The 14,409-nt window shown below is 39.7% G+C and overlaps 1 long non-coding RNA gene across 1 annotated transcript; it reads right to left on the bottom strand.

Moving 5' to 3' along the window:
* Positions 1 to 1,106: 1,106 nt before the first annotated feature.
* On the bottom strand, positions 1,107 to 10,593 carry LOC140913881 (uncharacterized). The gene is made up of 3 exons (XR_012159684.1): positions 9,030 to 10,593; positions 4,577 to 4,658; positions 1,107 to 1,720 (listed from the first exon to the last, which is right to left on the bottom strand). It is a non-coding gene; the product is annotated as an uncharacterized lncRNA (long non-coding RNA).
* Between the last annotated feature and the right edge of the window lie 3,816 nt (positions 10,594 to 14,409).

The raw sequence follows: 14,409 nt of genomic DNA, 5'->3' as shown, positions 1-14,409 counted from the left end.
GAGCGCGCCTGGCCAAACAGGAAATGAGATTCAAAAGTTCCCGGGGCTTTTCCTGTACACTTGGCCAGTGCATCGAAGTTCAGAGTGCTGTCCAGAGTGGTCACAATGATGCACTGTGGGATAGCTCCCGGAGGCCAATACCGTCGAATTGTGTCCACACTAACCCTAATTCAAAACAGCGATGTCAATTTCAGCGCTAATCCCCTCGTCGGGCAGGAGTACAGAAATCCATTTTAAGAACCCTTTATGTCGACAAAAATGGCTTTGTTGTGTGGACGGGTGTAGGGTTAATTCGATTTAACACTGCTAAATTCAACAAACTCGTAGTGTAGACCAAGCCTAAGAGGTAGGAGACCTAGGTTCAAGTCAGAGAGGGGATTTAAACCCAGAACTCTCACATCCTGAGTTACTGCTCTAACAACTAGCTTTTAAGGATGGGGTGGCAACCGCACCACCATTAGCCTTGTATGTGAGGTTAGGCATGCCTACCAGATCAGGCCCCACAGGTGAGCTAAGCAGGGTAACACCTAGTTTGAGGATCTCACTGGGGTGCAGCCTTGAGCTAGGTAGCTGAGTACATGCCCAGCAGCAGAAATTTAGGGACCTACAGTTCTTAGGTATCAACAGGATAGGCAGCAGCTGAGTGAGTGTTTGAGGATCTAAATTTTGGATTGAGGCACTTAAACTGGCATATAGGCACCAAAATCCTTTTGTGAAAGCAGCACACAGTGCCTTATCTGTATCCTCCCCTCAGCATGGCTTCTCCATCCAACATGATGGGCATGGAGACTTCTGTGTGTACAATGTAGTGAAAGAGTTCAAATTTGGAATCATTATGAGTTACTGGATGTCAGCTGAAAGGCACAACCAGCCAATCAGAATGTGGCTTTGAACAATCAGTACCTAGCCCTGCACCAATGAATTATCAGTTCATCTTAACAGTCATGATATATTTTAGTTAAACATTTTCTTTCCAATAGGTTCATTGTTTTTTTAAAAAACAATAATATACCTAAGTATATAAGAATGGGGAAAACAAATCTGGTATTAGCTCATATTTCCAAGATGTAAAATGTAGAGTATATCATTTGTATAAGGAGAGTTTTTAATAAGAAAGACACTGTGTTGTATTGTGTAAACAAGCCTATTTCATTACAGAGGGATATTGCATGATACTAGAATTATAAATATATTAGTGTATTATAGGGGAAGCGTGTAGCAACTCCTGTCAAAGTTTTTATATAGGCATCACAGTACATCTATGCAATGGCTTTACCACTCAGGAGTAATGTGGCTTTTCCGAACTCATGTTAATAAAACCCTTAGTGTCACTCCACTCAATATTGCATAATACATAATATATTTATATCTAGATTATATTTTGAGCTGTATACACACACACACACACACACTTTATACATTATTAAATGTTTTATACAAAAATCTAAATAACCAACCATTGCAAAAAGATGGTTCACATTTATTTTTATGCATAAAATGTTTCCACCTTTTAAAGATTTACTAAAAGTTAATTACTCTGTCATTTAAAGAATTACTCTTTCATGTATTTTGTAACATAACAATAAAGACTGAAGGAAGGAATACTGGCATTGCAGTTTGAAATCAGTACAAACTATCAATGGCTACTCTTGATAAGAATTGCAATGAAGAAATCCATTGTAGTAGTGAGGACTCAGCTCCTTACAAACGTAAATGAGGGCTGTGGTGGAGAAAAGAAAAGAGAGGAAAAGAACCACGTGTTTAAAAAAAGCAAATCACACACACTTTCAGACACTGGCATTTCTTTCATCAGTTGAAAAATTTGTTTTTTCTATGCCTAAAACTAAGGAAAGGTAATGTAATGTTTCCATAAGGAACTCAACAAACTTTATGGCAACATTACATTAAAACTTGAATTAGCACATACTAAATGCAGTCTTTATGATGGGATTCTTCAGAGAAGAAGCTTGCATTATTTATACCATAGCACTAATGTCATTACATACAAAACTAGAATGCTACAAGAAAAACTTCATCTTTTCATTTTAGAAGCAGAAGTTTTAAGGAGATGATTATATACTCTGGAAGGGATAATAAATTGACATTTCTGTGCATATCCAAGAAGTGCAGAACAAGTAGTCAGTCAAGACATCTAACTTATTAACCTATCTAATGATGCATGTTCTTTTAAGTATTTGAATCATTTTGAAAGAAAATAAAATACTCTTTTTACTATGAAAGAAAAGGAGTACTTGTGGCACCTTAGAGACTAAGGTGCCACAAGTACTCCTTTTCTTTTTGCGAATACAGACTAACACGGCTGTTACTCTGAAACCTGTCTTTTTACTATGGAATTCATACCAGAAGGATGCAATATTTTAAAGAGAAGTATTACAGGATAATTGAGGACAATAGTATTGCTGCATTCAGCATGTGTCCATTGAATATGAAAAGCATATTGTATTCTGCATCACTTAATTCAACAACAGTTTTGAAGAAATGCACTCTCCTTTGTTCAAGTTCACCCTGCCATTAACAGCTTCTTCATCATCTCTACCCAGTGAGACTGTGTCATCATACAACCCTGGCATGGTTAAGTAGCAGTATCTCAGGAACCACTAAAAGTAGAAATTAATGATTTTCTAGCTATTTGAAAGGTAGAATTCCAAACTTTCCGAAGTGTAAGTACTGATTCTAACTCTAGCAGTTCTTGTCAAAGCAGCTGTAAAATAAATAGGACTCAAGGTGGAGTAGAGGGGAGGTGGATAAGATAGGAGTCAGAGTGATGTGAACTTACAGTCTGTTTTTTTGTAAGCTATAATTCTGGAATTTAACCACCTCTTTTTAACAGTAGCCAGGATGGTATTTATAGCCCTGGTGGCTTTCAATATAATTGATCTTAAAGATGGCATGGATAGACTTGGTCGATAGCAAAGGTAGACCTAAAAGTTCAATCCAGGGGCATCTGGATAAAACTTTTCTATCAAAGCACATGGCATGCTCAGAGATGGCCCACTGATTGGATAGAAAGGGGAGTAGTTGAGGACATAACTTTCATGGAACTTCCTCTCATTTTAGCTGCAGTGACAAATTACGGGGTGCAGTCTGCAAACAAAAGAGTGAGATTCTGGAGTGAAAACCTGGTGGTAGTGCATGTTATTAACAGCTAGTCATTCAAATCACTAAGCGTGTTGGGGCTGGTGAGAGTATTTATCCTGCAATGTTTAAACCTGTAACAGCTGTTTTACCACTAAACATATCCCTGGGATTAAAGGTGGCATAGCCAACATTTGTCTCAATTACAGGTGAATAGATTTCAAGACTTGGTACTGGGAGCCAACAAGGACCCCAAACAGATGCCTCAGACACTTCAGAACCTTGACTATCACTGCTCTTAGGATAGTGCAGAGATCTGTAGGGGGGTGAGGGAATTTATTCAAGTTCAGGCCACGGTGGGCCTGCCGAAACTTTGGCCAATATCGGAAGATCAGATACTGATAAATGCAGTCTGACATGGTCAATGATCTCCAGTCGTTTATCCGACATCACATTTTGCAGCAGATTATCAGGTTATCCAGATTCTTGTGTTGAGTCTTTAGTTAGGAGCCTATTAGACAGGTGGTTTCGAACCACAGGCCCTAGGGAAGATCCCTGATAAATCCATCACTATTCAGGTCCTGCATTTGACATAGCATGAGAAAGGGTGCAAAACTGTGGCCTTCTATGGTAACAACACTTCTTCCAGGTTTTGACCTGTAGGTGGAGGTAGTCACATACTTTTGATTGATCAGAAAAATGGAAGGCCTTTTCTGGGATCTGAAACTTTATTTTCATAGTCACCTTGCACGGATCCCTGAGACATAGCCCGCGGATCCCCAGGGGTCTGCAGACCACAGGTTGAAAACCACTGCCATAGAGTATGTCTACATTACAAGCACTACAGTGGCACAGCTGCAGCTCCACTGCTGTAGTGCTGTAGTAGAGATACTTGCTACAGTGATGGAAGGGGTTTTGTTGTAGTTGCAATACATCCACCCACCCTCCTCAGAGACAGAATTCTTTCATTGACCTAGTGGTAGCTACACTGGGGCTTAGTTTGGCTTAACTATGTCTTTCAGGGATGAGAATTTTTCACACTCTGAGCGACGTAGCTAGGACGACCAAAGTTTTAGGTGTAGACCAGGCCTTAGTCTTGTCTCTGTGGTGGGTATGAAAGCTTGGAGGAGTGGTTGCTGGAAGACTAGCATCCATACTAGGGCAAAGTTAAGGGTGGATGACGATTGCTCCAATGGTGAGGTCTCTCTCTCTCTAAGTGGAATAGAGGGTAAGATGTCTTAACTATTGCTTTTGGGTTAGGTATGTTGTGTATAGACCTGTCTTAATTGACACACAATGTAGTATTTTGTGATTTAATATTATAGACTTGCAAACAAATCCTGTCTCTGGAGGAGAGCTAAAAATGTCAGTTGCAGCTGAAAGGAAACATCAGTTAACTCAGGTGGAGAAAAATACAACATACTAGATGCCATGAAGGAAACATGTTCACATCTGTGTATTTCCAATAAGGAGTACTTGCCTCCAACACAGGATGGCAGTGTACAAGCTTCTTAGGAGTCACCAAAAGTCATGGATCCAGAGTTTTCTGTTAGCACCCACAACTGGAGAGAACAGAGAAGCAGAAAAAGTATTTCAGCAGTAAATTCAAGCATAGCTTTCAAAAAAAAAGAGACAAAGACATTGATACACTTTAGAATAAAACGTGCTTCCCCAAAGTCCCCATCTTCTCTGCAGCTCAAGTCTCATATTGTGGAGGGAAGCTGGAGCAGACTGTCTCCTATTTCTTCTCATCAAGAACATTCTCTGATGGCACTTAGAGTGGTAAAGCTATAGATAGTAAATAATGTTGACAGTTAATGTAGTAAGTGCCCCTAGCATTTCATTAGGCCAGGCAGACTAGATAGGCAGGGTGGTTTGCATTCTATGTCTGCTCAGCCATACTAGAAAGATTAAAGACCCATCTACCATATCTCCCTCCAGCTGATCATCTGTTGTTAAAAAATGGTTTGAATACGTAGTCAAAACTCCCATTCCCTCTTAAATGGTTGTTTCCTTACTGATAATTCAACAAGCTTTTGGTGTGATCCACAAAGCAACTTAAATACCTAAACTCCAGAGTTAGGTGCCTAAGTCCCCATATGCATCACTGAGATCCATGAAACTCCTGCTTGGCTGTCACCTAACCCTGTAAGCACCTAAATTCACTTGGTTCCTACCTTTCCACTGTAAAAGTTCCCTAGGTAGCTAAATTGTAGACCCTGGGGCAAGTAGACGAAGGTTTCTAACCATCAGAGGAGTGAAGTTTTGGAATAGCCTTCCAAGGGAAGCAGTGGGGGCAAAAGATCTATCTGGTTTTAAGATTAAACTTGATAAGTTTATGGAGGAGATGGTATGATGGGATAACATGGTTTTGGTAATTAAATAGTCATGGTAAATAGGCCCAATGGCCTGTGATGCGATATTAGATGGGGTGGGATCTGAGTTACCCCTATATTTTCTGTAGTATCTGGCTGGTGAATCTTGCCCATATGCTTAGGGTTTAGCTGATCACCATATTTGGGGTCGGGAAGGAATTTTCCTCCAGGGCAGATTGGAAGAGGCCCTGAGGTTTTTCGCCTTCCTCTGTAGCATGGGGCACGGATCACTTGCTGGAGGATTCTCTGCTCCTTTAAGTCTTTATACCACGATTTGAGGACTTCAATACCTCAGACATAGGTGAGAGGTTTTTCGCAGGAGTGGGTGGGTGAAATTCTGTGGCTTGCGTTATGCAGGAGGTAAGACTAGATGATCATAATGGTTCCTTCTGACCTTAGTATTTATGAATCTAAGTACAATGCTGCCACCCTCTAGCTGTCCATCTCCTGCCTAAGCCCTATCCCCCAGAGCAATTCACAAACCAGGGGAAGATACATCTTCATCCACCTAGGTTGTATGCAGACCCTGATCCACTTGGCGGCCCGTGAGCATGCCTAGCGGATCAGGTCCTGTCCTACCGCTTAAGTCACATGCAGGGCCCGATCCACTAGGCAGCCTTTGAGCACATCTACTGGAGTGGGTCCCAAAGGCACTCTCACTCTCTCTCTCTGACGCAAAGACTGTTGCGTGGGAGGGACCACATGAGACAGAATGGCTCTGTAGTCCAGTGGTAAGAGCATCCACCTGGGGAGGTGGGAGGCTGCAGGTCCAGTCCCCCTGCTCCAACCATTCTTTCATTATTTATCCACAGTGGAACAGTTTCAACAGGAGAAATTGAGGGAAGCCCACATCAGAATACCCAGTGGTTAGAGCAGTCCCCTGAGAGGTGGCAGACCCCTAATCAAATCCTCTCTACCTCTGGCAGAGAGAGGGGGAATTTAACCTCAGTTTCTCACATCCCAGGTGAGTGCCCTAACTACTAGGCTAAAAGTTATGAGGGGGAAGGCCCTCATCACCACCTCCTCCTCCAACCATCTGTGTAGTGTGAGGCAAGCATTGAACTCATTCCTGCAAGAAGTGACTTAGGCGCCGATCCATCTGACTCCAGGTGGCTGGTTCTGAGCAGACAGGCACGTCCCTGCAGCCTGGACTTAGGCACCTATCTCTGAGAGAGAAGAGGGGTTTAACACCTTCCCCCCCATCATCAGCATTTCCCATTGGCTAGGTTAGGTGGCATCCTTTCTAGCATGCTGGCTTTTGTGGATCCCATTTTTAGCCACCTCTCTCTCCCTATTCATTGTACAAGAAGCTTAAGTGCCAAACTTGGATTTGTGGATGGCAGAATTGTTCCTGTGATTTTCTAGGCACTGTGACACTCAGCATTGTAATGCCTAATGCCAAAATCCCTTTGCGGATCCCACCCTTTGAGCTTATTTCTTAGGATATGTCTACACTGCAATGTAAACCCAGGCTTAGCAGAACTCAAGTTAGTAGACTCTGGGTTTGTTAACCTAGGGCTTGAGCGTCTACACTTATTTGTAACCCCAGGTTAGGGATTTTTGACCCCTGGGTCCCAATCTGGGGCTTCGGTGTCTACACTATATTATGCGGGCTTGCATCCAGCCACGCATATCTAAAACTTCTAGTGCCCTCCCAAAAAGTGGCCACTCCAGCCCTTTGCTGGTGGTGCAGTGAGAAAACTTGACTGTCCAGACAAAAAGTTCACCCGAGGGCTTGTGGAATGCTTTTAGTGGACTCCCAGAGCATGAGTCTAGTGCTGCTGTATTTACACTGTAAAGCAATAAGGCTTGAACCCTGGGTCCTGGCTTGACTCAGGCTTGGACCTTCCCTCCCCATGGAGTCCTGCGGCACTCGGTTAGTGCAATTTGTGTTTAGACAGAAGTGCGGTTTAGGCTTGAGTCTGATTTGACGCCTGGGCTTACCTTGCAGTGTATACATACCCTTTGATGCTTATGTGATTACATATTCAACACATCTCATAGAAGACCTTCCTCCCCACCTACAATTTTGGTATTACATGGCATACCCTTCTTCAGACAAGTGATAACTTGCATATATACTTTATCTAAATTAGTCAGGACCACCTTTGGTATCAATGGTTAGTAGAAGAAAAATAAACATTCCAATGTAGGTTCCTTAACCGTTGCAACAACCAAAGAATCAAACTCTCTTGTAGAAACCATTAGCTATTCATTTCTTTTAAGTTTCTAAAATAAAAGTTAACATCCAGGACTCTGCACAATTATCACATAATTTTAAAGCTAACACATTATCACTATGAGCATTCAGCAAGAATTTAATCATATTTTCTAATCAGTTAAATAACAGAAATAAGGAAACGATTGCCTATAGAGTCACCCGAGCCCAGCACCTTCTCAACAACCTTAGAAAAGAGAGGGGGGGGCGCGTGGGGGGAATATAGCCTTCTGGGAACACTGCAAAGCCTAACAAACGTATGTTCTGGCAATCCAAGCGTGCGGACCCTGTTTCAAAACTGAATCCTCCTCCTCGGAGCATGTCCTGACAGCAGATCCCTCTCAAGCATCTTTGCTGTGGCAGTATGAGGAGGAGACAAGATACTGCAGGTATATCAGGTCCCAACCCATTTAGGGCTCTATAGGTTAAACACCACCTTTCATTTCCACCAGAAATTTTCTGGAAGCCAGTGCAGAACACTAGTCTACTGTGCTTCCCACATGCAGCATTCTGCAGTAGGCTCAGCTTCTAAATGGTCCTGAGTGCATTACAGCAATCTAATATTGAGGTGACAAAGAATTCATTGAAAAGAAAAGGTTACACTACTCTGGTCAAGAGTTAGTAGAAAAAGTACTCTTGGCCACAGCCCTATCTGAGCATCCAAGAGTAGCCCAGAATCTAAAAGCACCCTGTGTTTTTGAAAGTGCTGTTGTACTCTCTCATTAAGCTCGGTATCATCAGTGCACTAAATACACGGCAACCCATGTCTCCTCGCTAACAATCTCATATACCCTATGAACAAGAAAGGTGATAGTACAGACCCCTTCAGCAGCTACAAAAGAGCACTCTTGGGACAGAGAAACCATTGACCATAACTCCCCTTTGGGGTCCTCAGAAAGATAATAGCCACTCAAAAGCAGTGCCATCCATCCCTGCTCCTGTCTGTAAATGAGTCAACAAAATCTCATCGTCAACTGTATCAAAAGCTGCTGACAAATTTATAAGAATCATACACCCTTAATCTTTGTTCAATGCTTGGATATAATAAACTAATGCAACCAGGGAGGTTTCTACCCCCTGTTAGGGCCTATGACCTGTTTGAATCCAAGGAAATCTCAATGACCTTCCTTAAAAATGGGAGATGGGACATAGGCTGGTAGCCAGAATGTGAATATCAAGAGTTGGTTTCATGAGCATGAATCTCTCAATAGCTTATTTAAGAGGTGCTGGGATCCTGTTCTCATCCACCCACAGAAAAACATTCACAATCTTGACAAATAATGGACCCATTACTTCTTCACTGGCCTTCACTAGCCAGAAAGGATAAGACTGCAACTCACACATTGTCAGGAAGCAGCTACAGCACCTCCACAGTCTCTGAGAGTAATACTGGCTGCAACTCAAGCAAAGACGACGAGCTCATGTCCTTCTCCACATATGGTTGAGTTTCCATAGCAATGGGTACCTCAGTCCAAATTTGAACTTCGTCTGCAAAGTAACATGAAAGCTCTCCACAAGGAAAAATTCAATCTGCAACCAAGTGGACACAGCGAGGATTCAATCACTCAGCACAGTTCTGCTGTGCGAGATGTTTGAGAAGCTATAGCAGAATTGAAGAAAGGCAGTTTTTCACTTCTTCCACAGCCATGACAAGCAATCTTTAAATATTCCGTATACTGCAATCAAATTAAGGATAAGATAGGGTTAGTGTAAGCATGTAGGCTGCCCCACACTAATACAAAAGAGCCTTCTGGGTTGATTAGGTTCCTCATTACACTGGTGCTGGAATAACCAAGATTGGTAACTTAGAATTCCATGGCTGCCATGATCATCATTCTACTGTCCCAGGTAGTTTTAAGCTCCATTCATGAGGCTGGATATGCTTTGGATCAAGTGTTTGGACTTGGGGTGGAAGGCAGAGGAATTGATATTAACATCTTTCTATCCAGGACTGCCCATATTCTTTGAAGTTAGGGCACATCAGTCCCATTGGGATGACTGATGTTTTGACAGTTTGCCCTCAGAAGTTGATGAGCCATTTGAGTCTCTGAGCAGCTAAAAGGGATAAAATTGTTGTTCTGAGTTTTCTCTATTGATAATTTGGTAGGAATTTACAACAATCTCTTGTCTTCCACTATTGATACGAAGGCTCCTCACTACCAGCTTTGCCCTCACAGGTCACCTTGATTATAGATTACCTGAGACAGATGAAGTAAGAGGGAAAATGGCTAGCGAATCTGGGGCAGAAGTCCATGCTGATGTTGGTCTTTGGGAGGGCCAAGCTGTCACTGTTGGGGGCTCAGATAAACTCCAAGTACAGACCTGCTTTCCCTCATGGAGGGCTCTTCCTTACAGTGCCCTACTTTTTCACCAATTTATCTCCCTCCACAAAATCACACCTTCAAAACAAAAGATAACAAAACAGGCTTGACAAAGCCCTGGCTGGGATGATTTAATTGGGGATGGGTCCTGCTTTTGAGCAGGGGGTTGGACTAGATGACCTCCTGAGGTCCCTTCCAACCCTGATATTCTATGATTCTATGATATAGCTCCACAAATTTAAAAAGCAAAACTCCCTGCAGATAAATTTCACTAATGCCTCACAATCCTGAAGGATGAAGGCAGTCGTGGTTGATATATGCCTTCCCTTCAGTTCCCCATCTGTAAAATGGGGACAATGGTGCTTTCCACCATCATAGAGGTGTTACGAGGATTAACACTACAGATTGTGAGGTGCTCAGATGCTATGGTGATGGGAGTCATAAGTACCTAAGGGTATTGCTACACAGAACACAGGAGGGTGCTTCCCAGCAAGAGTACCTAGAGACACGCTAGCTCTCCTTGAGCTAGCACATTAAAAATAGCCATGTGGCAGAAGCAGCACAAGCTAGCCGTTTTGAGTACAATCCCACCCAACTCAAGTACCTGTTCATGCAGTTCACCTGAGCCACTGCGCTCAAACTGCTAATTTTAGCACACTAGCTCAAGGAGAGGTAGTGCATGGCTGTCTAGCAGTACAAGGAAGCATCCTCCTAGCTGCTCTGTAGACATAACCCTAAAACAGATTCCTTTGACAGCTCTTCTTGGTAGGACTGGATTTAGGGTCAAGCTGCAAGTAGAAAAGTAACACTAGCCCTAATCTCAATCTGTCCTAATTTGAAAGCTAATACATTATCACTATAGGCATTCAGTAAGAATTTAAATTCATCATATTTTCTAATCATCGTTACTGAAAAAAACAGTAATGGATCTAGCTATTATGCAATATAATCAGGCAGTATTTAAAACCCTGTTGTGTAGAGTCCAAAGGAACTATAATGGTGGAAAAATGTCAATGAACCGCAATTCAACACCAAAAAGATCAAAGTATATATGCAGTACATCCATCTAGGAATGAAGACAGGTAACAAGGATTAGCTGTAGTAAAGCTCCTATACATTTCTGAAAAGAGCTTGTGGATAAGTAAAGGAAAGATAGCATTCTCTTTGACAAACAAGGTAGTGGACCAAATTCATCCTTGCTATAGTCCACTGAAGCCCAATGGAGTTACCAACAGGGATAAATTGACCCCAAGTGAGCACAAATTTTACCCCTAAAGTCTGAACACTTTATTATAGTTAAGTTTCAGCACAGGAAATGATGAAGCTAAAGGGAAGTGTACAGAATCTAGTGAATCACTTAGATAACCTAGGGAAAATCTTGAGAATCTTGCATATGGCAAAATATAATGAAAGATTAAAATATGATGCAGGCAAAGGACATTCATCTTTGACAGAATAATGTTCAGATAACAACATTTGCTGATCTAAGAAAACATATAGGGTTAATCTGGATTTGAAGGCAGCCAGAAAGTTTTTGTAGCGATTACTACATCATAAACCAGTGGTTTTCAACTGGTCGTCTGCAGACTATATCTAAGGGGTCCGTGAAAGATGACTATGAAATTAAAGTTTCAGATCCCAGAAAAGGCCTTCCATTTTTCTGATCAATCAAAATTATGTGAATGCCCCCATCTACAGGTCAAAACCTGGAAGCACTGTCATTATCATAGAAGCCCACAGTTTAGCACCCTTTCTCGCACTGTATCAAATGCCGTGCTGAACACATGCAACATTTATAGCTCAATCCTGTTCAGTCAGTTTTCAGTCTAAGACTTTTATGGTAGGTGTTCACAGACCACAGGTTGAATTTCCAAAGAGGTTTGCACCTCCATTCCAAATTTTTTAGGGGTTTGCAGATGAAAACGGGTTGAAAACCACTGTCATAAGCTATATTGCTCATTGCACTCTGACAGACATTGAAATAGCAAATACCTCCTGAATGGCCACATGTGCAAGAATTAAAACAGTGTAAGTATCAAGTTTCAAAATTAGAGGATGTATTCCTGTCTAGGAATAGCAGAACAGCAATCCATGGAAAATTGACCAATATTACATAAATTAGAGAATTTAAAAATAGCCTCAAAATATGCATAGATAATTTTAGTTGAGGATTAGTGTTCCAAGCAAGGATAAAAAATATATAATTCTTCATTTTTAAACAGTTTCTCGGCACGCCAATATCAAGAAAAATGTTTGCATAATCATAACCAATTTCCTATTGAACAGCTCAAATCAGGTTAAAAAAAAATCGAGACACTATCTGAGACACGGAATTTAACTTCTGTTGAACAAAGTCCTCAGTTCGTAAAGGATAAAAATATTTTACAGGTTTTGTCATTTTCAGGGGGTCTATGCTTCTTCAGTGTATGTGTATATACACATCTTCATGGAGCAATATATTCCTAAAGATGATTCAATTATTGCATGCATCAATACAAGGGGAGAAGTTATCCCTTATTGGAATGCTTTTATACTTAAATATTCAAGAAACCAAACAGCTTTTCAAGTTTTATAAGTAATGTAAGAGATAGAAGAAAACTACTGAATTATAAAACATTTGGTGTAGTCAGTTTGTAAAGACGGACTGCTAAATTTCACCTTGGCATTTAATTGAAAGTTATTGGGTGATTTTGCCTTTAAAATTTTAATAGGCAACTAAACTGAACATTGTACACAGTAAGCATCTTAATGTTTTATTCATTGAATTCTTTATACAGAATAAGTTTCACTGATATTTAATTCACTGCAGTATTCTGTTGGTGGTGCAACACAGGATTACATTAATTATAAACAAAGAACAAAGATCTGACTTTTTAAAATTATAATTTTATATATATATATATATATATATATATATATATATATATATATATATAAATTATAATATAATATATATATATTCATTCCAGTTGACAAATAGCATCACAAATACTGTATAAAAACTGAAATCACCATGGAAGCTAAGACCTACATTTTTTTAAATCTCCAGTTAAGTTTCCCTCTGTATATATTTACCAGAGATATTAGGAACAAAATTCCAGTACCTTGAAAATAAACAAGTCTATGGTAATTTCTAGCAACCACTATTCAAGAAATGCAGAAAACATACAAGAAAAAAATGTTTCTCTTCATTGAAGTCAGAAATCTGTCACCTATACACACTATATATGCTCAAAATCCATAAAGTTGTGTATATAATGAATTTTAAAATAATCTGTGAAACATTACTTAACGAAATGCCACTTTTCAAACTCAATGTGTGGGATTTAAAGAATAATCTACTGAAAGAACACATTTAAAAGCAATACATTTTAGTAGCAAAATTTGCCTATAACAAAATACATAAAATACTAATCCGAGTTAAAGTGTCAATGTGAGATGCTCAAGACAACATAACGTTTTCATGTTTATCAAGATACTGCTCTTATGATTATCGTAAAAATGCTCAATTTAAAAAAATTTAAAGCAATGCTTTTCATGGTTTGAACTTTCATTAGAACAATTATAAGACAATTCCATTAGCCAAACTATGGAGAATCAATATGGAATGACATTATTCCTTGCTTTATAGCAGTACTAAAGATTACCTATAAACTTCACTTTAAAATAGCAATGGTATAATTTTCTAGTATCTTTATTTTCAGTTACTAAATATATAGCCATATAGTATTTTAATATTAATCTAAAGACTACACAAGAAATACTGACAATGTCAGCAAATAGGAGTGTCATACCAAGCTTTTTTTTTTTCTTTTCTTTTTTTTAAATGAACCTTTTAGTAAGAGCTAAAGACAATTTCTAACCAGGCCAAATATAAGAGCAGCATTTAAACAACTCATTATGGAATAAGTGATGCAGTCATAATAGAATACATAAAAACAGATGATATTGCAAATATTTTTGGATCTATAATAAGCTTAACTTGAAATGGAGTTGTGGAAATGTATTTGTAACATAAAAAATACATAATTTTGTAATCAAAGATGAATTTAACATCATGGCCAACTAAACGTATACTTCCACACAGGAAGCAGAAACTTAAAAATGAAATTCACAACACAAAGACTGAAAATTGTTTTACCAGCTAGAACTTTTAAATATAGTTTTCTTTTTAGCCTCCTTCCATTAGAAATAGCCAGGTTTGTTTCCTGTACAGTTTGATGCTTTGTCTATACCATATATAGTAGAAAAATAAATTCTTTAGCAACCTAGAAACAGTTTATAAAACTCTTGAAAGTTTAATTTTTCTTTGCTAAACATGCCAATGTTAGGCTGACACCTATAAATAAAAGCTATGTAGACAACAGATGTAATGTAGAACAAGTTAAGAATACAACAA

Source organism: Lepidochelys kempii, chromosome 6 (assembly GCF_965140265.1).
Source record: "Lepidochelys kempii isolate rLepKem1 chromosome 6, rLepKem1.hap2, whole genome shotgun sequence".
NCBI lineage: Eukaryota > Metazoa > Chordata > Testudines > Cheloniidae > Lepidochelys > Lepidochelys kempii.
Note: the sequence above shows the minus strand (reverse complement) of the source record. Positions and strands in the feature narration are given on the sequence as shown.